The sequence below is a fragment of the Misgurnus anguillicaudatus genome, chromosome 12 (genome assembly GCF_027580225.2).
Source record: "Misgurnus anguillicaudatus chromosome 12, ASM2758022v2, whole genome shotgun sequence".
Classification (NCBI taxonomy): domain Eukaryota; kingdom Metazoa; phylum Chordata; class Actinopteri; order Cypriniformes; family Cobitidae; genus Misgurnus; species Misgurnus anguillicaudatus.
This window is the reverse complement of record NC_073348.2, coordinates 27,105,900-27,131,062: the sequence shown is the minus strand read 5'-3', so window position 1 is coordinate 27,131,062 and position 25,163 is coordinate 27,105,900. Positions and strand designations below refer to the sequence as shown.

Genomic DNA, 25,163 nt, shown 5'->3' with positions numbered 1-25,163 from the left:
ATACACTACCCTTCAAAAGAGGTTATAAAATGTTTTTTGCATTGATGCCATTTTTGGTTCTTTTAGTAAAGATTCTTACAAGATTCATCCTTACATTAAAAATGAGATAAAAAGCTTGCAAAAACTTATGCTACGTACACCAAACGCAGGGCATCGCGTTATGCTGCGTTCAGACCAGCCGCGGTAGAGGCGTCAAGCGTGAGTGATTTCAATGTTAAGTACACGTAAAGATGCATTGACGCACGTCTGGAGGTCAAGCGACAAACTTGAACATTTGACACCCCAAACGCGGCTTAAAACGGTTACTCACTCTAGATTACTTGCGGGATTTAACTTCGTGTCATGCTAATTTTTGCTTGAGTTCAATATTTTCAACTTGGGCGAAGACGCGCATTCGCATCGCTCCACGCCACGCATCTGATTGTGTCTTTGCATTGACTTTGTATGTAATCTACTCGCGCAAATCGTTGAACTCACGTCTGTTAGAGTGTTTTGCAGTGAAAGACAGTAAAATTTGTTATTGAAATGACTAAAGTAACGTTTGTTAAAAAAATAAGTTTTTTTTAAGAGGGTTAGATGGTTTTGCATCTGAGCTCTTCAATACCTTTCTTACCTTTTGTCTGAATAACCTTTATCCACTACGAAGAACTTTTGTTACAACAAAAAGGTTCTGTGGATCTTTAAGGTTCTTTATAGGACCATATAGATTTTAAATAAGATTTGTTGGTTCAACTTGAAAAATATTAGTTGACTATTAGTATTTTTTGGATAACTATTCACCCAAAAATGAAAATTCTCATCCTCATGTTATTTAAAACCTGTATTAATTTATTTTTTCTGACGAACACAAAATAAGAAATTTTGATAGATGACTGTAAACACACAGCTGATTGTAACCATTGACTTCCATAGTAGGAAAAAAATATATGATGGGATTCAATGGGTACCGTCAACTGTGTGCTTACCATCATTTATCAAAATATCTTCTTCATCATTTATCACAATACTTCCATAATATTTGTTTTCCTACTATGGAAGTAAATGGTTAAAATCAGCTGTGTGCTTACAATCATTTATCAAAATATATTCTGTTGTGTTCATCAAAATAAAAAAATCTCATACAGGTTTAGAACAACATGAGGTTGAGTAAATGATGACAGAATTTTCATTTTTGGGTAATCTAGGCTGAACACTTGCTTACCAACAAATCTTTTTTTTACAGTGTAGCTTGACAAAAACCTTTTAGGAGGCTTTATTCCTAAGTGAATATCAATTATTTTCCCATTAAGGTAATTAGAATAACATTAAAGTAGTGAGAGCTGATGGGAGAAATGCATAAAACCACATCATAAAAAAATCAAAAACACAATCCCAATAGTACTAAAAAGCTACAGCTTTTCTAATGCAAAATATGTTTCATTTTTATCTTTTCAGAGTTAGTATGACCCAGACATGCTCCATTGCTTTAGGTTAAGTGTTTTTATTGTCAGTATACCACAGGCAGGTTTAGTCACCCCACCCACACATCATTCCTGACCTCTATCTCTAGTTTAAGGTTATTTCAGACCCCGATAAAAACAGCCGTCTCGCTTTCTCCGAGCTCATTAGACGAGCCAGGCAATTAGAGACATTAATTGCAACGGGGGCATGAGGAGGAGGAAATGTACACCTGGAGGCGAAAGGGAAAGTGGGCGGGACTTAAGAGTGCAGGGGTGATTGGACGAAGCCATCTGTGTGTGCGCGTGGATGTCTGCATCTCTGATGACTCTCAGCATCCTAATGAAGCATGCAAATATAACCGCATAACAGAGCAGGCAGTGTTTTTTTGGTTACGTTCTTAGCTGACCTTGTAGACTGTCTGTCAGTGAGGCTTTGTGTAGTAGGAGATGTTTTTTGTGTCTTTGTGGTGTGCCTTCAGACTGATTTTGAATTGGTTTTCAGGACACTCGGGTCAGGTCTCTAGGGGGAGAGGTTATACTATTGAATATCTGTGCCAACTGTATCAGCAGCCAGCACATAAAACCTATTTCTGTCTCATAAAAGTGTCCTCAGTTGTTTTTTTATATGTATGTACTGTCTAAGTAGAAGAATTTGTGCTTTTAGAATGTGTGTGTGTCAGGTTTTGCCAAATATCCTCAAAAGGATTGAAAAACTTGAACTCATCCGGCCTATAGTGCAGTTGGTAGCACATTTGCACTTGTGACATTCAGGAGCTGTTTGCATATGAGGACTTCTGTTTCTGTTCTGTTTAAACATAAATAAATGTTATAAATGTATATAAATAAACCAACATATGCCATAGAAGAACCGTTGGATGTGTATGTTGGGAGTGTATGAAAATAAACAAGTGTAGGTCTGAGAATAATGCTTTGGTTGGCGAGACTTTAAAAAACTGTTACTCTGGCTTTATTTATCGAAGGATGGTCCAACATCAGCACCTTTAAGAATATACAGGACAACAAACCAGTAAAGGAGTGTAAATGTGCTTGCTCAGCCACCGCGTGTGTGTTTTCGCATGTGTGTGTTTTCGTGCGTGTGTGTCTGTGGGTGGTAAAAGTGCAGCTTGTCCATTTAAGGAAGGGATTATTCCTTCTTTCTTTCCTTTGGGACGGAGCATCAGTCTGACTGGGGGGAATTTTTACCTTCTGATGTTTTAATCCTTCCATTTCTCTCTTTTATCTCTCTGTCCTTACTCCCTCTTTTCTGCAATCCTCATCAAAATGGTGCTGGAGCATCTCCAAAGAGCAAACACTGAGAGGTTTTGATGGGATTTCAGCTGCCTTGTATCATGTGTATGTGTTTGGGTGCTTGTTATTGTGTTTATAGTGGACTTTGTTATTGCAGACAATGTTCAAAAGTGGATTTATGACTTTGACAAACAGCATTTAATGAGAGTCTGTAAGTGTGTATGCGTATTAATGTGTGTGTGAGTGAGTGAAAATGTAACACACATTTCATATCCGGTTAGTTGTAGATGTACAAGACAAACAGGCAAACTGTATGAATGGAATCATGACAGAATACATCCATTCTGGCTGACCTGGAACTGGGAGAGAGAGAGAGAGAGAGAGAGGGAGAGAGGGAGAGAGACCAGAGGCAGACATTTCCAACACCACCGCATCACTTTGGATTTGCATGCTCTATATCTCCAAGCAGTTGTATTTGTGTTTTGCATTGTATGGTCATGAAACTAGAGCAGGACTATTGTGCTGTGAACTAGTAACAATGATGAAATGCAATGAGAAGAATATCATACAGTGTTTGCCAGCTAGATACATTTTACATAAATCCCTTATTTTTCCATTACGCTAAAATAAATCAGACATTTGCTGATAGCATTAAAAGCATAAAAAATATTCTTATAAAAATATTTGCTTGAGTCAGAGTCAATGGTGTAGTGGACAGTGATCCGACATATGGTGCAAACGCACTTCTGCCGACCTGAGTTCGAATCCCGGCTTATGGACTTTTAAGAAGATGTAATTTAAGTCTCATGTGTGCCCAGAATTTGTCTGTGAAATGTCAGTTCAAAATACCTCACATATCATTTATTATAGCATGTAAATGTCCCTATTTGGGTGGGAGCAAAAACGCGCTGTTCTGTACATTTAAATGCAAATGAGATACAGCCTCTCACTTCCTTACAAACAGACAGTGAGCGCTTTTAGTTAAAATAGATCTGATTAATACAGTCTGAGAAAATTGTATCTAGTGGACAGGTTACAATTCGCTGAGGGTGGAAACTATGGTAATGCAGGACTGTAAGTGGGCGGGGCTTTATCAATGTGACCTCACATTGATAAGAAAATCAAAACGGCATGTCGCATGAGACTGCTTTGGTTTAATGGGGATTACAAAACAAGGAGTGGGTGGATTTTATTCATCATAGGGTTGTTGTGTTCACTGTCAACACGCATATTATGTCCAAGCACCTTGTAAAAGTGGATTTTGCATAATATGTGCACTTTAAGATGTGAGACACAATTGTATGTTTTTCATTATCACACGGCTCATTGGAATGTTTGACTCTCATTGGCCAGTCGTGACATTTGCAGGTTTGTTATTGCCAGATAACAATCGCTCAAAACTAATAACACATGCATGTTATTAGTAACCATGGTAACCCGAATGCTGCAAATTATTTTACAGGTACAGTTTAATATTACATATCAAACAATATTATAATATTTAAATATAAATATGTCTTTTGATAGCATATATGACATTATATTTACAAATCATTAAAACAAATAGCGTGTTCGTGACATTAGAACAACTTGTCCTGTGTTAAAACCGAAAAATAAATCGGTTTTCCTCGCGGATGGTCTGCATTCGTTAAAAATAGCTAATAAAATATTTCAAATCAATATTTAATGTTCCTTACTTTATTTATGAAGTAAATAGCCATTAAATAAACAAGATAATATACAGGCAGCCGGATGTTATAGTGAAATAAATCACAAGTCTGTTGGGGTTTATTTCTGCGATAATAACCGGCTGCCTATACATTATATCTTACCCATCAAAGCTTCTATTGTAAATATAACTCTTCAAATCAAAGAAAGATGTTAACCACAAATAAATAAACACGAAGACCTGTGCAGACAGTACAATAGTTATTCTAAACCCGAGTTAACGAAATCCTGGGTTAACTGTCACCTTTCACACTGTTCATTCCTACAGGTTAACGTTGCGTATTTGTGGTGTCAACAGTCATGACTGGATATGACTGAATTAAAATAGCGCGCTACCGCTTTAAATAAGTGATTTGGCGCTTCCGGCGCCTCAGTGAAAAAACAAGTCGCCATGCAAATATTTTTTTAGACACTAGATTTTTTTTAACTACAATTCATGAATTTTCATAACATTTGACAGTATTTTTTACGTTTCCTTAAAATGATGAATCGACTGTTTACACAATGTGCAGAGTTTCAGCAAAGATTAGTTACAGTTCGTGATGTAAGGTACGTGCTCCTCAGTTTCTAATTGACTGTCTGTTGCTTAGCATCGAATCAAAGTTGATGACAAAATATTTTTCTGTCAAGAAATAACACGCAGTGTTTTTAATGTTTTATTTATTTTACATTTGAAATTTAATTTGAGGTTGGTTTATGTTTTTTTATAATTAGCCAAAGAGCTTTCCATTTAGACAGCTAACGTTATGTAGGCTACTGTAAACACAGTGTGTGTACAAAACAGCACGATTGTAGCATTGTGATACACTATATCACATAACCTCCTGGTGCTTTTTGGCGTTTTGGATTACGCTGGCCCAACTGACTGACTATCCAGATAAACCACAACCAGCACACACAGTTATGCACCTGCTTCACCCGCTCTGATACACATTATCCTCTGTCCAATCTTCTGTGAAACCCGGCTTAACGTCAATGGAGGTTTCAGTCTGTCTTAAATGAGTTTTCTTTCAGAATGCTCCAGGAACAGAATGAAATAGTATTTATATTGTATTTCCAGTCCCAGATACGTGAATATTATTACTTTACAGCCTGCAGCTCAAACTCTTATCATTCCTATTACAGTTCTCTAAAATGAGTCTTTTTGAGCCTTTCTGCAACCAACCAGAAATCATCACTAGCTCCTGTGGTTTGGCGTATGAAAGCTGTGTTGATTATGAATCATATTCGGAAGATATTTAAATTTATATTGTTGGTTCACTCTTTGAATCACAGGCTGAATTTACACATTCATACCGTTATTTGTGTATTTATTGAGAATAGTTTCACTTGTTGGTATGTTGTTCTTTATTCATGAATATGTGTTTTGATTGTGTGGGTGGTTAAAAAAAGCAATTTTATAAGAATTTTGTTGAAAAGATATTTATGGTTTCATAAATATTTAAAGAGCACCTATTTCATAGCTAAAAACAACGTTATTTTGTGAATTTGGTATAATACAATATGTTTGCGTGGTTTATGGTTAAAAAACACATTATTTTTCACATACCGTACATTTTTGTAGCTCTAGATTTCACTCTCTTCCTGAATCGCACGGATTTGTAAAGCGCAGATTCCCTGATTGGCCAGCTAATCTGTACAGTGTGATTGACATGAATACCTCTGACGTCACCCGGAAATGTGATGCTCCTTACCATGTTTGAAAGATTTGCGCACAATACAATGTTAATAGTGTTTAACTTACAGGCTGTGAGTCCGAAAAGAGAGGAATTATGATAATGTCGGTCTTCTCTACTTTACCAATCTTGGGGAGTAAACTGTTCCCTACAATCTGTGTGTTTGTTGTAGTCCAAGAAAAGAGATTTACGTCGGAGACGATAACTCGCTTCATCGTTTACTTTGGGGTTTGCACCTTTTGCATATCATTAACATGTATTAATACACACCTACACATCAAAGGAAATGTACAATTTTGAATAGAACCATTGGTGCTCTTTAATTTTATATTTTAATAGATTTATATTTGTGTACACAAAACAGCACCTGGGGTTGTGTAAGTGTAATGTAGACAGACCGTTGTCAATCACAATGCTACAGTTGTGTTTTTTTATTGTTGAATCTCTGCCAAATGCTGAAATGTTTAAATGTAAATACATCTCTGAGCAATAGTTGTGAAGTACACACAAGAAATACAAGACTCATCAAGATCAAATTAACCATTCATTCATGTCAGAGTGTGTGCAAACAAGATCAGAGCAAATGTGTGTACAATGCCTGAAGTGCAGAGGAACAAAACACAAACCACAAAATAGTTAATAGAAATAATTAACTGAAAATAAATATAAAGAAATTATTAAAATAACAAAAGTCTAACCAGAATTGCCAGCTTTGTCTTTTTTAACTGCAGAAACAAAAAGACAACTGTCTTGCTTTGCACTTTTAAAAATATTTATTGAAATTGAATTATGTGATAATGTGCACCCTTATATAGCCAAAATTGAATGATCCTCATTTCATAACACATCTGCGACGATTCGACTGTAATCATGCTTCTCCTATGAATGCATTGAATCTTCGACTATTCAGGGTCACCCCTAGTTTTTTTGTGCCACTCCTAAGTATAATTTTGACTTCTTATAGGGGGTACCTAATGCCTTATGGGGGGGTCCCGGATCCCCCCAGCCCCCCCTTCAATTCAACATTTCTCACAGATTAACAGATATCACCCTGAAGACCTCAATCATGTCAGCCATCCTCTCTCCCTGCTCCTTATATTTAGATTTGCATATCTCATTTTTTAGATCATAATGTGACCCATAATGCTGTTTGGTCAAGTCCCAAAAACCAATATCGGCCTGTGTGTTCACAAAATTAATTTTTCTCAACCCCTGATGCACAGACCTCTCTTTTTCTGCATCACTTAAACGTTCAACTCGATTTTCTTTCTGGTCTTGTGTCCCGGGGGTTTTGATGTAAATTGGACACAATCTGAACACTTGGACACTCCGGCTGGGCTCTCAGCCTAATGAGTGTGGCCTGGGTCATAACTGTACCTCTTTTTCTCTCTCGCTCACTGACTCTCTTTTATCTGACTGCCTTCCTTCTTCATAAACCCCTTTTTGTCTTTTCACCCTATATTTCATTTATCATCCCCTCCATGGCTTCGTGTTTTTATGTAAACACACACATTCTACTTATCCCTTTATTCATTTACACACATTTGTCTCATCCGTAATACACATCCCTGAAGAGGAAGAGCCATAAAACTAGTGGTTTCCTGCCCTCTGTAGACTTGGCCCACATTTCCAGCTTACTGTCAGATGTAATAATGTAGTAATGTTCATACATTAGCGAGTTGTGGTTAGAAGGCGCCCATCAGCCTTTAACTGGCTTAACTGGGGCTTGTGTAATTCACACAAACCCAGCACATAGAAAGCTGTGACTATTAAACTCTACAGCAAAGAAATGCACAAGTAGTTTCTTTTTATAATATCTGTAATGATAATGATTAGTCTACATGAATGTTATTATAGCATTATCAGCTACTATACTGGAAAAGTAAGAAAATGTAATATTCATTCATAGTAGTGTCAGAATTGTGTTAGTAATAACAATTTGGTCTAAATTCATTTAATCGCTTTGCAAATAATGTTTCTGAAACATTACTGCTGTAATGCTATGTTGGTAACAGAATCCACATTTTTTTTTACCTTTCAAGGGTACCTTGACTATGAAGACTTGTATGCTTTAATACTTTATATATGCCTTCTACTTCTACAATCTATTGATAGAAACACATAAAATTCAGTCCCTACGGAAAAGCGCGATTATGCGATCACGATTCAACGAACAATCAGCCAAAGTCCACATATTTATGCGGGGGGCCGCATTTTTTCAAATACGACGCACTTTCGCAGCATAAATTGCAGATTTCAGTGTGCAAAATATGCGGGGCTTGCATGATTTCATAATCCCCGCATTTTCGGGGATATTGCAAAAATCTCATATATCTTAGCAGAAAGTTGAAAAATGTTGCATTTACTTCACACATGCGCAGCAATGTCCCCTGTTGGCATGGCAACGTCATGAAGTGACGTATACATCATTGAAAAGCTGCAAAAGCTGCAAACAGTTTTTGCAAGTTCCCGCCATTTTTGCAAGTTCTCGCAATTTCATCGCATAAAATTGCATAAATATCTTGCATAATCACAAAAATAAATGCCATGCTTTTCTGGAAGGACTGATTAAATACTTTTGTGCTACTTTAAAAAACAAAAAACACGTAATACTCATTTCAAGCTGTGGAGGCCGCTATTTTGTTTCGCGTATATAGTGTATTCTGGGACAATGACGTGTAATGGTTGTTTACTGTAGTTACTATTTTATCATCTACTGATTAAAGACAATAGTCTGCCATGTTAACCTGGCTGTAGCGCTAATAGACCAGGTTTTGAATGCAACCTTTAGACGTCATGTGTTGTGCGTAAACAAAATGGCGGCCTCCAAGTAAAAAGATTTGTTTAAAGTTTGTTAAAACCAAGACATTGGTACTGTTTTTAATTTCACATTCATATAGCCAATCCCAGTGTTAATCTGTTAAGCAATACATGTGTTTATAGTTGGGGTACCCTTTAAAGGGATAGTTCTCCCCAAAATTATTTTATAATTTACCCACCCTCATGTTGTTATAAACCTGTATAAATGTCTTTGTTCTGATGAACACAAGAGAAGATTTTTTGAGTAATTTTTGTACCCAATACTATTGAAGTGAATGGGGCTCATGATCGGTTTGGTTACAAACATTGTGTTCATCAGAACAAAGAAATTATACAGGTTTGTAACAACAGGAGGGTGAGTCAATGATGGCAGAATTTACATTTTTGGGTGAACTATCCCCTTAAGACTGTAAATAGTACTAAAACAAACAATTTAAATATTTTTTGTTTGCATTGAAGTGGTCAAATCCTCATGGTGCATTCAGACCAGCCGTGGTAGAGGCGTCAAGCGCGAGTGATTTCAATGTTAAGTCAATGTGAAGACGCGTTGACAAGCGTCTGGATGTCTCGCAGCGTGAATGAGGCGTTTAGCGCGGCGCGATAGATGCGATTCCGCCTAATTCGCGCGTCTAGTTCGCACGAATGGCGTGAATTGAGCATTGCCGCGGGAAACGCGTGGGTTGAAAAATGTTAACTTTTGCTGAAAAATGCGCCACATTAACCAATCAGGAGCAATCAGGAGTCGAAGAAGCCCCTCCCATGACGCGAATTTCCGCATGAATGTATCGATGACTATAATTTCATGCGCGGCTTTCACGCGCAAATGAAGCGAGTAAACTCAAAATGTTCAATCGGCAAACTAGGCACGGTAGACGCAAATTTGACGCCTCAAAAGCGGCTGGTGTGAACCCACGGTCATACATCACATTCTACATTAACATTGATTTATTTAGCAGATGCTTTCATCCAAAGCGACTTACAAATGAGACATCCTTTTATCAGAGAAATAAATGTCCACGTGGGGGTTTGTATATTTTCCACATTTTACTGCCAGACATGTTTTAGGTCTATCACTGAGGTTGCACATTTGTAATAATTTTACATTAATGCATTTAGCAGACTTTTATAGTCTAATATGTTATGTAATATAATAGTGACATATACAGAGAGAGGGAGAGCGAAATCACAACGTGCCTGTGTGTTCCTGTCATATTTCATCTTCGAAGAAAAACTCTTTTTAATAAGTTGTTTCTGTTTTTAGAAGTCATTTTGTGATTCAGGGCCCTTCAGCTGTACTGCGTCTGTGGTCTCAGGTGTTTATAAGATGATTTATTCATTTGTTTATCCAGGTGGGCTCTGTAGCTCCGGGCTGTCCGTGCCAACCTTGCCGTGGGTAGAGCGGGGGGAGAATGATACCGTTTTTTTTTTTACCTGTGTGTGGTCTGTGTAATCATAATGGAGACACTGACAGGTTTGGACAGTCGTCAGTTAGTTTAATTATGATTCTTGGCCAGAAACCGTTTGCGTTTTGATCTTAATGGTCTCTGGCGGTCTTTGTTTTAGATGCGTGTGAACACATCATGTTTGTTTGGGTAGTGTTTGTGTATTTTTTGTGTACTAGGTTTTTAGAGGGTTTGGCTGGAACTGAGCAGCTTGAGAGGTTTCTTGCTAAGGGAAGCTCAAACAGTGGGTTATTGTAGATTTTCAATTTCGGCGCACACCATTTATATAAGGCAGTGTTTGAAATAAGTCAGGGCTCTTGGGAGGTCCTGACCCTAACGTCCCTTAAGGTCTGATGTGTCTCATTTTAAATGCTTTTCAAATCTTCCAGAATCTTGGGAAAGAAATCAATTTAGATCACTGATAATTAAATAAATAAATAAATCATATAAAATCCTACTATAACATAGAGAATATTGTGTCAAAATATTACATTGATATCTTTAAAGAGACACTCCACTTTTTTTTTAAATATGCAAATTTTCCAGCTCCCCTAGAGTTAAACATTTGATTTTTACCTTTTTGGAATCCATTCAGCTGATCTCCGAGTCTGGCTTACTTTTAGCATAGCTTAGCATAATCCATTGAATCTCATTAGACCATTAGCATTGCGCTAAAAAATAACCAAAGAGTTTCGATATTTTTTCTATTTTAAACTCTTTCTGTAGTTACATTGTGTACTACGACCGATAGAAAATTAAAAGTTGCGATTTTCTAGGCAGATATGGCTAGGACTATATTCTTAGTCTTAGTACACGATGTAACTACAGAAAGAGTTTTAAATAGGAAAAATATCGAAACCCTTTGGTTATTTTTTAGTGCAATGCTAAAGGTCTAATCAGATTCAATGGATTGTGCTAAGCTATGCTAAAAGTGGTAGCGCCAGACCCGGAGATCGGCTGAATGGATTCCAAAACGATATAAATCAAATGTTTAACTCTAGGGGAGCTAGAAAATGAGCCTATTTTTTTTAAAGTGGGTTGTGTCAAAGATTGAGATCAATATGAAATCAATGATTGAAATAACACTTAGATAATTAGATTATGAGACTTTAGCCTGGATTTCACAGACAGGGTCAAAAGTAATATCAGGGTAATAACTGTACCTTTGTTTAAACATCTGCTCTTTTATTAGGAAGCTCCCTTAAATTTTATGGACCTTACTTTTAAACACTGTACAACTTGATGGAAAGCGGTGAAATATTGCTTATCTAACTGGACTGACAATTACCAGGTAGACCATAAAACCTTTAAAAAAACAGACTTGCCCTAAGAAATAGACCTGTATCTAGGAAGCAGAATGTTATAGAGATTGCTTTGACGTTGGCTAAGCAACCATCTTATAACCACCCAGATAACTGTAGAAACCACATACAGTAACAACAATATACCAGACAACACCTACGCCTCTGAATAGCAACGTCTTGGCAAACAGCCACCACATGCTAGCATTGTGAAAGCAGGTTCTGCGTGGACAAATATATCTTTTCTTTATGTTTGTTTTAGTAGTGCGTGGGAATAAATCTACACAAAGATCTTAATGTTTAGTTCTATACTTATTATTAACATCTGACATTATATTCATTATTGCTACTCACAACTGCAATCGATCTGGCAGGCCGAAGGCCAGACACGGTGCATATGTTGTATGTTTTACAGTAGGTGTGACCTCACTTCCACTCTGTGGAGATGGTTTGAGATTACAGAGCTGATAATGTCAGCAGGTGTGTGGCTTACCGGAACGAAGCCTGAGATACATGAAAGAGGAAACTAGCTGTTGAATTACATTGAGATATGGAACTAGATATGGACACACAAAAGTAAAAAAAAAACATATTGAAAGGCTGTGATTTGAAATGTAATGCAACCAGATCAGATCAGAACATTTTGGGTTGAACATTTTAAAACTAACACTATATTTAGGGCACTACTGTATATAGACCCCACTGCACAACAGCTGGGACCGAATGTTTGCCTTGGTCGGGCCCATTGTGGGAAAGTAATTCTGTATATGCCACCTGGGAGTTGCAAATCAAATGAATAATCCATGTCAATCAGAAGTGCAAAAAGCTTCTTTCTCTCATTTTTTTCCTTTTTCTCATTCACTTTCTTTATCTCCCCTTGTCATCTCATACTTTTCTTATTGGAGGTTTTATACAACCCCCATTCCCCATCCCAGTGTCTCGCATCTGTTATCAGAATTTGAGGTCTGTCAAGATAGGCCTACCTGCTCTATTGTGTGTGACAGAGACCATTCTTCTCACTGTAGCTTCAGTCGGTTGTGAATTTTAGATTTAAAGCCAGCAAAGGGCTCACCAGTATGTGGAAATAGGCTTGAGGTAAAATATGCTATGCTGTATTAAATTTGGCACCATTCACTTCCATACTATTCTTTTTTTCCTACTATGGAAGTCAATGATGCCACAGATCTGCTGTAAAAATACATTTCTTGGTATCGGTATCACTTAAGCCCAATTTATACTTATGGATCGATTATATGGCATAGCCTACGCATAGACTCGAACCGTACACTGTAGCCTACAGGGCGAATTATAGTTGACCTATGCTCACTGTGATAGGTCCGCTAGAACCCCTCCCATCAGGTCAAAAAATCTGCGTCACATTTCCTACATCAAAAGTCGCTGTCTATTTACCTCCACCACTGCTGATGCTTTTCCAACAAGGTACACAAGCTGCTTCTTCTTCAGCTTTTGCCTTTAGTGCCTACTAGTGATTTCCATGTGTAAATGCGCATCGATGCAGACAACTACGCAAAAGTATAACTGAAAACTGACTCTTATGCAAAACTATAAATCATGCTTTACATTTAAAGGGACATTTCACTTTTTAAAAGAGGAACTATATTTTATGGCGTAATAGCACTTTTATGGCGTAATAGCACTTTTGGGAGTACTTCGATTTGCCTGAAAAGTCCGCTCCCCTTCTCACTCTCATAATGGGAGAGGGAGGGTGTTACTGCGCCAGGTCGAGGTGCTCCCAAAGGTGCTGTTGCGCCATGGAATGTGGTTCCTCTTTTGAATCCGCTTGGAAGGGGCGCTGCGTTTTGTTTTGTACCACCAAACTTGCTCGTATAACTACTCGTCTTAAATAGGAAAAACGTTGATGTGTTTGGTCACTTCTAACTATCTCTAAATGGTAGCATTGAATGAATGGGGCCAAGCCAAACGCCATCGAAGCGTCGCAGCGCGCTCCAGCGCCCACGTGCACGCACACAGATGACAGAGGGATGCATCAACAACTCCTAGCTAAGGTAATAACACACTTCAATATTGAAAATGAGCAAACCATTCCTTCAAGAACAGCTGTCCAGAATAGTTTTCTGGCGTTATTGTATTTATTTTTCTGATTTGGCAATTTCTAAGCTCATGTGGCCTTATGGGATAAAAAAAGGTGTTCATCTTATGAATACTGAGAAATCGCAGATGCAATTCATTTTGCATACTAGTATTTAAGTATGCAATTTTGGACACAGGGCTTTCATACATAGGTAATCATGTGCCCCATATTATATATTGTAAGTGCATTACTGTACAGTGTACACACAATTTTTTTGTATAAATTAAAATTATTTTACTTAGAAGCTTAATTGAAAATCAGTCATGCCGCAGATAACCAGTCGACTACCACACAAACCGTCTTACAGGATATTGTAATGCTAATTACCAATGTGTATTTGAAATCTCTGTGTGTGTTTGAGAGGAACAGATTGAAGATTTGGCTGACAATGTGCTAGACACATGGGAACAACATACAGGTGGAGCATCTCACACCTTGACTTGTTATTCTGTGTGCTTGTCTAAACATGTTCATCACAGCTGTATACGAATCGTTCTAGAGTGGCAGTCAGTGGAGGAGTGGAACCATACACATAGATGTTCTATGTTCCTTTAGCAGAGAGGAACTTCCTTTAAAATGTTCCCACTCCTTGTGTCAAATACAAACGTCATCGGGATTCCTTTGAGCTTGTTTGTTGCATGAATGTCACCAACACCCTGGGGGTAAAAGGTGTGCGGCTTTGTTCTATGGGGAGGTTTGGTTGATGTTGAGGAGCATTATGGGATAGGTGCAACTCTCCGCTCCACCCTTCTTCTTGCACAGACATGTTTGGCTCTCACGCTCGGTGTGGTGCTGAATCGGTTCCCATCAGACGTGCTTTAGGCCAATCCACCTGATATTCCAATGAAGACCTTCAGGTGCTCGTGATGATGTGCGTGTCTCCTGTTTTCAGTGTCTGTAGCATAAGGGTGGTTTAACAACACAGATGCTCATTACTTGTTTAGTGAGTCTAAATATGTAGTTAGTAGAAATACTTACAGTGTCAGACTGCTTTTTTACTTCAAGACATAAAAGTACAAAAAAATATATTTTTTGAAAGAATATTTATTTTTTCTTTCTGTTTCTATAGATCTGTCTGTCTGTTTTTTCTCTTTCTTTCTTTTTTCTTTCTTGTCTTCACTTCTATTTCTAGATCTGTTTGTCTTTGTTTCTTTATTTCTGCTTCCATAGATCTATCTGTCTGTCTGTCTGTCTTTCTGTTTCTTTAGATCTATATGTCTGTCTGCCTGTCTTGCTCTTTCTTTCTTTCTTTCTTTCTTTCTTTCTTTCTTTCTTTCTTTCTTGTCCTTTTTGTCCTATCTTTCTTTCTTTCTTTCTTTCTTTCTTTCTTTCTTTCTTTCTTGTCTTCTCTTCCTTTCTTGTCTTTCTTTCTTTCTTGTCCTTTTTTCATTCTTGTCCTTTTTTTCTTTCTTTCTTGTCTTCTCTTTCTTTCTTGTCCTTTCATTTTTTGTCCTTTCTTTCTTTCTTTTCCTTTTTTCCTTCTTGTCCTTTGTTTCTTGTCCTTTCTTTCTTTCTTGTCCTTTCTTTCTTTCTTTCTTGTCCTTTTTGTCCTTTTTTTCTTTCTTGTCCTTTCTACCTTTCTTGTCCTTTCTTCATTTCTTGTCCTTTCTTTCTTTCTTGTCCTTTTTTCCTTCTTGTCCCTTCTTTCTTTCTTTCTTTCTTGTCCTTTCTTTCTTGTCTTCTCTTTCTTTCTTGTCATCTCATTCTTTTTTTGTCCTTTCTTTCTTTCTTTTCCTTTTTTCCTTCTTGTCCTTTGTTTCTTGTCCTTTCTTTCTTTCTTGTCCTTTCTTTCTTTCTTGTCCTTTTTGTCCTTTCTACCTTTCTTGTCCTTTCTACCTTTCTTGTCCTTTCTACCTTTCTTGTCCTTTCTTCATTTCTTGTAATTTCTTTCTTTTTTGTCCTTTCTTTCTTTCTTTCTTTCTTTCTTTCTTTCTTTCTTTGGTTCTTGTCCTTTCTTTCTTTCTTTCTTTCGTTCTTTCTTTCTTGTCCTTTTTGTCTTTGTTGTCCTTTTTGTCTTTCTTTCTTTCTTGTCCTTTTTGTCTTTCTTGTCCTTTTTGTCCTTTCTTTCTTGTCCTTTCTTTCTTTCGTTCTTTCTTTCTTTCTTAGATCTGTCTGTCTGTCTGTCTTTTTCTTTCTGTTTCTATACTGTCTTGCTCTTTCTTTCCTTCTTTCTTTCTTTCTTTCTTTCTTTCTTTCTTTCTTTCTTTCTTTCTTTCTTTCTTTCTTTCTGTCTTTCTTTCTTTCTTTCTTTTATATCTGTTTCTATGGATCTATAGATGCATGTCTGCCTGTCTTGCTCTTTCTTTCATTCTTTCTTTTTCTTTCTTTCTTTGTTTTCTTTATTTCTTTTTAATGCCTTGCACTTTTTCTTTCTGTCTGCTTCTATACATCTATCTGTCTTCGTTTTTTCTTTCTTTCTTTTTTCTTTCTTTCTTTCTTTTTGTCTTTCTTGCTTTCTTTCTTTCTGCTCCTATAGATTAACCTGTCTGTCTGTCTCGCTTGTCTGTCTGTGTTGCTCTTTCTTTTTCTTTCTTTCTTTCTTTCTTTCTTTCTTTCTTTCTTTCTCTCTTTCTTTCTTTCATTCTTTCTTTTTTGATGTTTCTGAAGGTCTGTCTGTCTGTCTTGCTGTTTGTCGGTCTGTCTTTCACTTGTCTTCCTTTTTTTCTGCTTCTATAAATCTATATGTCTGCTTGTCTTGCTCTTTCTTTCCTTCTTTATTTCTTTCCTTCTGTATTATTTATTTTTCCTCCTTGTCTATCTTTCTGCTTTCATAGATCTGAAATATGAATTTTGGTCAATATCCCCCAGACAGACATAATACCTCTGTCTTCCTCTTTTCCTTGTCCAGGATGAGTTCCGTATTGTCACACATCAGTTTAGCTGTCCCAACCTATAGCTGAAGCACTTGTGGAATGCACCCACGCATAGATCCTCCTATACTTTCTATTCATTGTGCCGCATAGTTACTCATTCACCACCATTTACAGTGGGGTCTCTGCAACAATAATAATGACTCTTTGTGCAGCCGTGACTCCCAGCAGCTTGCTTTGGGTTAAATCCTCGATTTCCACAACATGGATCAGTACAGAGTTTCCCACGCTCCCCCCCCACTCCCACTGATATACTAGCCAGAAGCGGCTATAATCAGGAGAATTGCACAACTGAATCTCTATTGCACCCAAGAACGTTTCTTTATATAGACAAATCCCACAATACACTCAAAAAAACAAATAGAGGTGCTGTTCTCAGCAATGCCATAGAAGAACTATTTTAGGAATCCACAGTTTTTGCGTACACAAGTGTGTGTGTTATCTTACGGGCTCACAGCAGTCAATTTAAAAGGAAACAGGGGGTGTCTAAAAGCTTTGGGGCAAAGACCCGGGATACTGTTGATCCAGAGGAGGTGAAATGAGAGAGAGAGAGGAGATAGGAGAGGGGGAGGTGAGAAGAGGAGGGGGAGGAGAAGCAAATGGAGGAAAGGGGAGGGTTAAACAAATGGGTGAGAAAGAGAGAGAGAGAGCGAGCGAGAGCACACACACCCCTTTCAGTGGATAGACTCATCCTCACATGGTTGGAGTGTGTTGTGGACTTCAGAGAGACACAGATACAGGAATAAATCAAGTACTCAGAGGAAACATTACTTATACATTCATATTGCTGAAACTTGGATACTTGGATACCTGCTCTCTACACCTGAGGTATGAAACTCTGCCAACTGTATTTCAATGCTGTGTTTTACTCTCTTTCAAGACTTTTGAATTCAGTGTTTTTGGTTGGATGTCTCATTATCCCCCAGTGGAGGACTGACAGTGATAAATGCCACCCTGCTAGGTTAATAAGGTTTACTCGCCCGTGGAGGCTTTGAAAGTCTGTCTGGTGTGCTTTTGTTGGACAATCAATATCCAGTGTGTCTGTGAGTTTGTTTTGGGAGATATATGTAACAAATGGTCTTGTGGTCATAAAGCCCCTCATTCAGACGGAAGTGTTTGGAAGCAATATAGGAGTTGAGACTCTCAGTGTTTTCTCTTTTTCACATTGTGTGTGCGTGTGAATTTTCTCACTGACTGGGCGATATTATTACTTTGCCAGTAAAGAGTAAATGTATGTGCCTTACATGTTTTATCATTATTTGACTCATTATTCAGTTTCTATGCAAGTAGTAAAGTAGTGTGACAACATGCTTCAGTTCTGAATGTATTGGGTGTAAAGTTGGCACCAAAAATGACTTTTGTGTTTGTGTCTGTGCTTTGTTATCTTGTGCTGTGTCAAATGAATACTATCACTATTTTAAAGTTTTACTGTACACCATCAGGCAAGCTTCAAGATAAAGTGAGTATGTGGGAATGTGTGTGTTACTATGTGTATGTGTGTGTGTGTGTGGTCCAGTTGTGTGGTATGTCATTCATTGTGAGTCGATGACTGGAAAGACAGCTGAGCACATAAGATGATTCTTAGGAAAGATGGACAACAACCATTATGAGTTGCCAGTTTTATAGTAAAGTCAAAACATAGATAAGAGCAAAGATATATTGAATCTAGTGATTTTAGCTGTGGCGCTGCAGTTTGCATGCTAACAATGTGGTGTTCGACAGTTTGCACTTTAAAAACTCGCCTGATAAAGTTGTCTTTAAATTCATCACCTGTTTATTTGGTCATTGCGTGGCATCTCATCTACAGTTTGCGTTTACAAGTTTAACATTTTACAACGCATGCATGTAGACCCCTCCATTCTGTTTAATATCATTCAGCTTCGTCCAGGTGCTTCTGAATGCCTTGCATTAAATTGACATGCCAGACGCTTTTATCCAAAGCAACTTACAGTGCATTTACACATTACATGTTAACAGTATATGTGTGCTTCCCTGGAAATCAAACCTACAACCGTTGTGCTGCTAGCGCATTGCTCGACAATATGCTAACATCCTATAAGGTCTTCCAAAAGCCCCCATGTGCTTTGCACATCCCTACCAGACAAAGCAGAGGAAAGGTAGCCTACACCAAAATAGAGACTTTTTTTTGGCACTAATGTCTTTGTGAGGTTTAAAATAGGTCTGTCTGGGCTCACAGGGTCACTGTTTCAGGTCTCAGCTGTGCATTTTCAGACACAGACAGCGAAAAAGAGAGAGATGGGTGCCAGATTCCTCAGTCACCCTTACCGAGAGTTTCTCTGGTGCTCTGTTGTCTTTATGAATGGGTTACCTTACCTTGCTCTACAAAGAAACCCAGGCGGACCAAACAAAGACCCCTTCATATACTTACCTCTAAGAGCAAACACAGGAAACAATGAAATGCACTCGTCCTACTACACCACTGTGTCTCTAACTTCCCCTGCTTTGCACAGAAACAGAGCTTATAGCCTTAAAACTACATGTCCTTCAAAAGCTCATATCTGGACTTTATCATCTGCGTCTGTATGGCTACTATCATATACAGCTTAATAAACATCATAGTCAAATAGATTTTTAACCCAGTATAGCTTTGTGCCAATATGTAGCAGACAAAATGGTTTGCCAATTGTGTAAACAAGAGACATGTGAACGTTACAACTAATACATTAACATGTCATTACGGTGGAATTACAGATCTTGGTTTTTCTATTGAAATGGGACATGAGTGTGTGTCAGTTTCTAAATTTATGTAGAAGTTTGCATGTGTTCCTGAAGCTCAATTGGTTAAGGATTGTGTTAGCTATGCAAAGATCATGGGTTGGCATAGGCTGATAAAACATGTATAGTTTGAATGCACTGTCACTTTGGATAAAGACACTTGCCAGATGTGTAAATGTATTGTATGTGAGGAAAGCTTATTAAAGCCTACCCTTGCTTTGCTCTGTAAATGTGTTATTATGAGGAACTGAATAACAGAATGGCGTCTCTGACCTGAGGGCATTTCTTATTCCTTCTGCCCCACTGGAATAGAGGGCATCAGGGTGAGACGTGGGGGGTAAAAATGTTTCTTAAATGGGTCACAGCATGCGTAAAGTATACACTATTAAAGCTAATGAAATGTGTGGGGAGATAAAAAGAGAGAGAGAGAGAGGGAAGAAAAGATCTTGTTTTTGTTTAAACATTGCAAGTTTCATCCATTGTTCTGATTAGACACAAGCATATCATATTGTCAATAAACGTTATGGATTAACTGTGCCATTGTGACACCCGTTAGTAACAACGTGTGCTGTGTGCTGTGTTATAATCCTCATGTTAGATGTTCCCCATTCTCTGCAGCTAATGTGTTTTTCTTAATGCACCGTGTCCTGTATTCATTCAGCGTGGCCGTCTTTTTCAATATTGAAACATGACGGCGGGTCTGTGTAAAAGTAGACCCCCAGGAGGACAGAGATGAGATGTGACATGATAGTTGATAAACAGAAACAAAAGCTATGTTTACACGACAACATTTCAACAAAAAATGGCTAACTTTTTGCATTTTGGATGTTTGTTTACACAACAACATTGTTTTTGAAGTGCATATGAACACAACACAAAATGTTATAGTTTCTATGTAAACTAAAAAACAGAAATCTGTTAGAATAGAATAGATGTTATGCATATAATATGTTCTGTTCACAGGCATAACAACAATGGCAGCCTATAGGACTTTGTTTGTGCTACTCAAGATACTGAGTTTATTCTCCGACAAAGTTTACAAAATTTTGCCAATTTATAGTCGAGGGTCACTAATAGGGTAGTAATAAAACAACCTCATCAATGGTCCAAACTAAACTGCTTGATGCTTTTGCTATGCAAAAACACAACTGTTACAACACTGCTTATTCAATGTACAATAAAGAGATGATAATAATAACAATAATAATGTTACTAAATTCTGAACAAAAAATGTAATTCAAAATAGTCTATCGTGATGCGCATCGTATCGGGACCATTGTATCGGGATATGTATCGTATCGGGAAATTGTTGGCGATACACAGCCCTATTTGCTATCTTGTTTGTATATACTGTATTGTTCTGTGGTACACTGTAAAAAAAAAGATTTGTTGGTTTAACTTAAAAATAAGTTACGTGGTTAACTAATAAAAATATTAGATAATTTAAAAAACAAAAACATCTGTAAAAATGTTGTGCCAATTAATAAGAGTTGAATTTAAAGGAAACCAAGTACCAGCTTTTTTACAGTGTAGAATATGTATGTGTGCAGGCGCGTAGTGTTTCTTTACAAGAAACATCGCCATTTACTGGCCTGGCCTGTATAATACAGCATTTTTTGGGGGTTTTTTGCGGATCTGTGTGATCGCAGATCATTTTGACATCATTGTGGCGTCTACACAATTGAAAAAACAAAAAACGCAAAGGATAAACCTTTTAAGTTCAATCTGTTTTACGTACAATCATTGTCATGTAAAATGTTCAGGCATACATTTGCTGTTTTGTTTGTATTCGGATGTTCGCATGTGTTAATGTAGAAGTCTTTGCATTTGTTAAAGGATTAGTCCATTTTCTTAAAAAAAATCCAGATAATTTACTCACCACCAGGTCATCCAAAATGTTGATGTCTTTCTTTGTTCAATTTAGAAGAAATTATGTTTTTTGAGGAAAACATTCCAGGATTTTTCTTATTGTAATGGACTTTAATGGACACCAACACGTAACAGTTTTAATGCAGTTTAAAATTGCAGTTTCAACGGAGTTTCAAAGGACTTTAAACAATCCCAAATGAGGCATAAGGACCTTCTCTAGCGATAATTTCTCGTCTATCTCCGGTCCTGTGATGCACTAGCGTGACCTCACGTAATTCCGTAATGCCGTGGAAAGGTCACGTGTTACATATATGAAACGCACATTTTCGGACCATTTGTTAAACAATTAACTGACACAAAGACATTAATTAGTATCATTCGACATACAACAACGTCGGGACTGTCCTCTTTCTCCGCACTTGTAAACACTGGGACGTAGTTTTGCATACGTCCTCCGTGACCTCTCGACGTATTGCGTGAAGTCGCGTCACATGACCGGAGATATATGAGAAGTTGTGGTTTAAAAGTGCATATTTTTGATTTTTCTTGTCAAAAATGACAATCGTTTTGCTAGATAAGACCCTTATGCTTTGTTTGGGATCATTTAATGTTGAAGTCTTTGCCAGTAATATAAGTGGTATATAATGCTGTATTTACTATTTACAGAATTGTTGTTCGTGTAGGTTTTACAATCTACATTTTTTTTAGAAAGGAATATACCATGTGTGTGTATATGAAGAGTTTCGTTGCAAAACTAGATAAATCCATTTTTTAACATTTTTGTCAAAACATGTTTATTATTATGTTATCATGCTATTATTTTGTTTTATGATGCTACTTAGCTGTATTTTTTAAGTTATGAAGGTTTAAATCAAAACAAACTAGAGCTGCAAATTTCGACTATTTTTTCAACCGATTAGTCTATCGATTATTTTTTCGATTAATCGAATAGTCTAAAGATTTTTTTTACAAATAATAAATGTAACATCTGCTATTAATGCCAACATTTTATTGAAGCATTTTCTCAATTAAACAAATGCACAAACAGTGCCAGTGCCAAGGAAAATATAACAAATCACATAAAAACAAGTCTAACATTAATTCAGCCTAACATAAACAGTGCAAAAGGGGCATTATTCACCTTAAACAAATAAAATATATTAATATTAAAGAAGTAAAATAAAAATAAATCAAACTGAATAATAACTCCTTATTAATATAAAAACATGTCCCGCTCTTTATTGTTCCAGCCCTAGTGCTAATCATAAACTAATGAAGAGTCATCATTAACTACAAAATGACTCACATGAAATCATTGTTTATTAATACATTAACTAAAAAACATGTCATGTTGTACTTAATGATGACTCTTCATTAGTTTATGATTAGTACATGCATTTACTCAGCATTAGTTCAGACTGAAGTAAAAATAAGTTCATTGTGAATTATGAACCCTTATTATAAAATGTAACCATTATATTATTACTGTTTATATTATTACTATCAGTAGTAACGTTACTGCAACTGCATTCTCATTTAGCATCAACTTTAACATTTAACTATTCTTAAGTCTCCGGTAAATACAAATTTAGTTAACATGATCTTCTAATATTTTATAAACGGCGTTTACGCTGCTGTTACTTTAAATAAACGCATGTCAGGAATACCTAATGAGACGAGCTTTTATAATATCTGCGCACATAGCAAAAAAATAAGCTATGGGAACTCCGCGCTGCCAGCTGGCTTTCAGTGCACGCGGGCACATGCCTATCTCAGTGTAACACAGTAACTTATAATTTCATAACTTCTTAATATAAAAAGTTAAACATGTCCCGCTCTTTATTTACTGTTTCAACATACTGCCCAGACGCGATGCAATGTCGTGTCTGTCAGGCGTCTCGCAGCTCGTATTAAACTAAGATGTAAACACAGCTGTATTAAGCACCAAATATGCCTGCATTGATTCTATTGTTGTATAAAAACTTACTGTAAAAATTCAAATACTTACGCTGCCGTCGCGTCATTCTGAGGTCGGAGAGCTCCAGGTTGTTTTCTTTTAAGATGATCATGCGCAGATGTTGCGCTGCTGTGGTATGCCATTTCAGTTTTACACAGTATGTGTTTTATTTGGTCTCTGCTTAAAGTATTTCCACACTTTTGATCACGTTCTGGCTGTTTGGTTTAACACTTGTATTATCCGGTCAGAGCTGAAACCGCCTTCATTTGAAAACGTAAACAATGCGACGCATCGACGCATTTCCGGCAAATCGACGTAATTACGTAATCGACGTAATCGACTACGTCGACGCGTCGTTCCAGCCCTAAAACAAACCAACTGCAGTTGCATTGAAATTAATTGGAATGCACAACCAAAAAATGAGATTTTTGAACAATTAAAAAAACGGTGGTTATCTCGTTTTGCAACGAAACTCTTCATATATAGGTGTTACAATTGTCACAATGCCTTTAGTAAAAGCAGGAGATTTAAAGGACATTATTGTATAAGTTTCATAAGTTTCTAAGAAGAACATGCCTACGGTAAGGGCGTGTGTGTGTATATATCATGAGTGTTTGTGACGTCCACATCATGTTTCATAGACTATGAGTATCTCCTTTGAAAACCCTGTAAAACTGGAAAAATTACATTTCTTTCTAACTGGCACCCATGCAGCAGTTGTTTCAAAAGTCGAGCTCCATAAGGAAGTGCTTGCAGCAAAGACAAACAAAGGAACATGCGTGTGGCCGTGGATAGAGGAAAATGCGTGTGCGCGTGTGTGTATTTAAACATTAGTAAGGTGATCTGTGTTGGAAAGTTGTGAATGGACTGCTAGCATCGAGATCAAGCTTGCCTGGGTCACGCAACTATTATCAAACCCATTTTACCATTTAAATGTACCTGTCACAACATAAACCTTGATCTGACACACATCTGATATCACTTTAATCTGTAAAGATCTTCCGACCGCAAGCCTGTGGAGACCGGTCACACAGCTGCAGGCAATCCCACAAATTATTCTCTCATTTACTTAACAACTTTACAGAGACGATTGACAAGAATATTGTTCGAGAGAAAGAGAGGTATAAGATTTTAGCCATGTGAAGTATTCTACTCATCTGAATTTGTAAGTGTGTCCGTCTTAAACTTGTCTCTTCACTCAATCCAAGCTGTGATGAGTCTAACCTCCTTTCAGGCCGAGTACAATAGAGACCACGGGCCATCGAGAGAAAGAAGATTGGCTCTTTCAATATTCTTTACTGACCTGGAAGAGATGGGATCTTTGGCTCAAAGGAGCGACTGCTCTTGCATGCTGCTCTATTTTACTTTCTAAATTAGCTTTCTTTTAAGGAGACTCTTGAGCGTCTTCATGTCTTGTGGCGTGCGGGTGGAGGTTTTGTTCGGACTCTTCTGCTTATTGAGCACGGGCAAGAAGTTATGTGGATAAAGGAGCCTCTTGCTTTAAGCAAAACCTTTCTTCTGTGATCCTAGCAAGCTTCCTTGTGGCTTTTACATACGGCAGGGTCGGAGGATTACAATAATGTAAAGTCACACACTCCTGCCTGGGGCACCATGGTCCCGTTCAAGAAAGATCAGATGTTTCTCTTAAAGCGAGATGTATGGTGTCCTGTTGTGAGCTTCACAGTGAAAGTCCTTCAGGGTCTGATATTATATTATCTTAGAGGTCATCTTTGAATCATGTTTTTGGTATGAATATTTAACTAAACTTGCACCCTGTATTAAAGTCTAGTGCCACAAAAGTAATGGCAAAAGTAGCTGCGTTTTCATTTCCCTTCAAATTGCGCAAATTAAATTCGCAAGTGAATTAAAAAGGCGCCCAATGGAAACACGGCAATTTCACATAAACTCCTATATAGTGCAAAGACAGTTTTAACGCTCTGGTGACTACCCAGTCTCACGAAATT

General features: G+C 37.4%; 1 protein-coding gene across 5 annotated transcripts in view; it reads left to right on the top strand.

Moving 5' to 3' along the window:
- Window positions 1–25,163, top strand: part of tiam1a (TIAM Rac1 associated GEF 1a) — a 94,867-nt gene that overhangs the window by 655 nt on the left and 69,049 nt on the right. For 2 of the 5 annotated variants that reach the window (XM_073874251.1, XM_073874248.1), the window contains exon 1: window positions 17,306–17,465. The exons of 1 other annotated variant lie outside the window; for it this stretch is intronic. The gene's annotated coding sequence lies outside the window, so the exon portion shown is untranslated. Of the gene's footprint in view, window positions 1–4,830; window positions 4,965–17,304; window positions 17,466–25,163 lie in introns of those variants that run through there. 2 more of the 5 variants (XM_073874249.1, XM_073874254.1) reach the window with 2 other exon arrangements.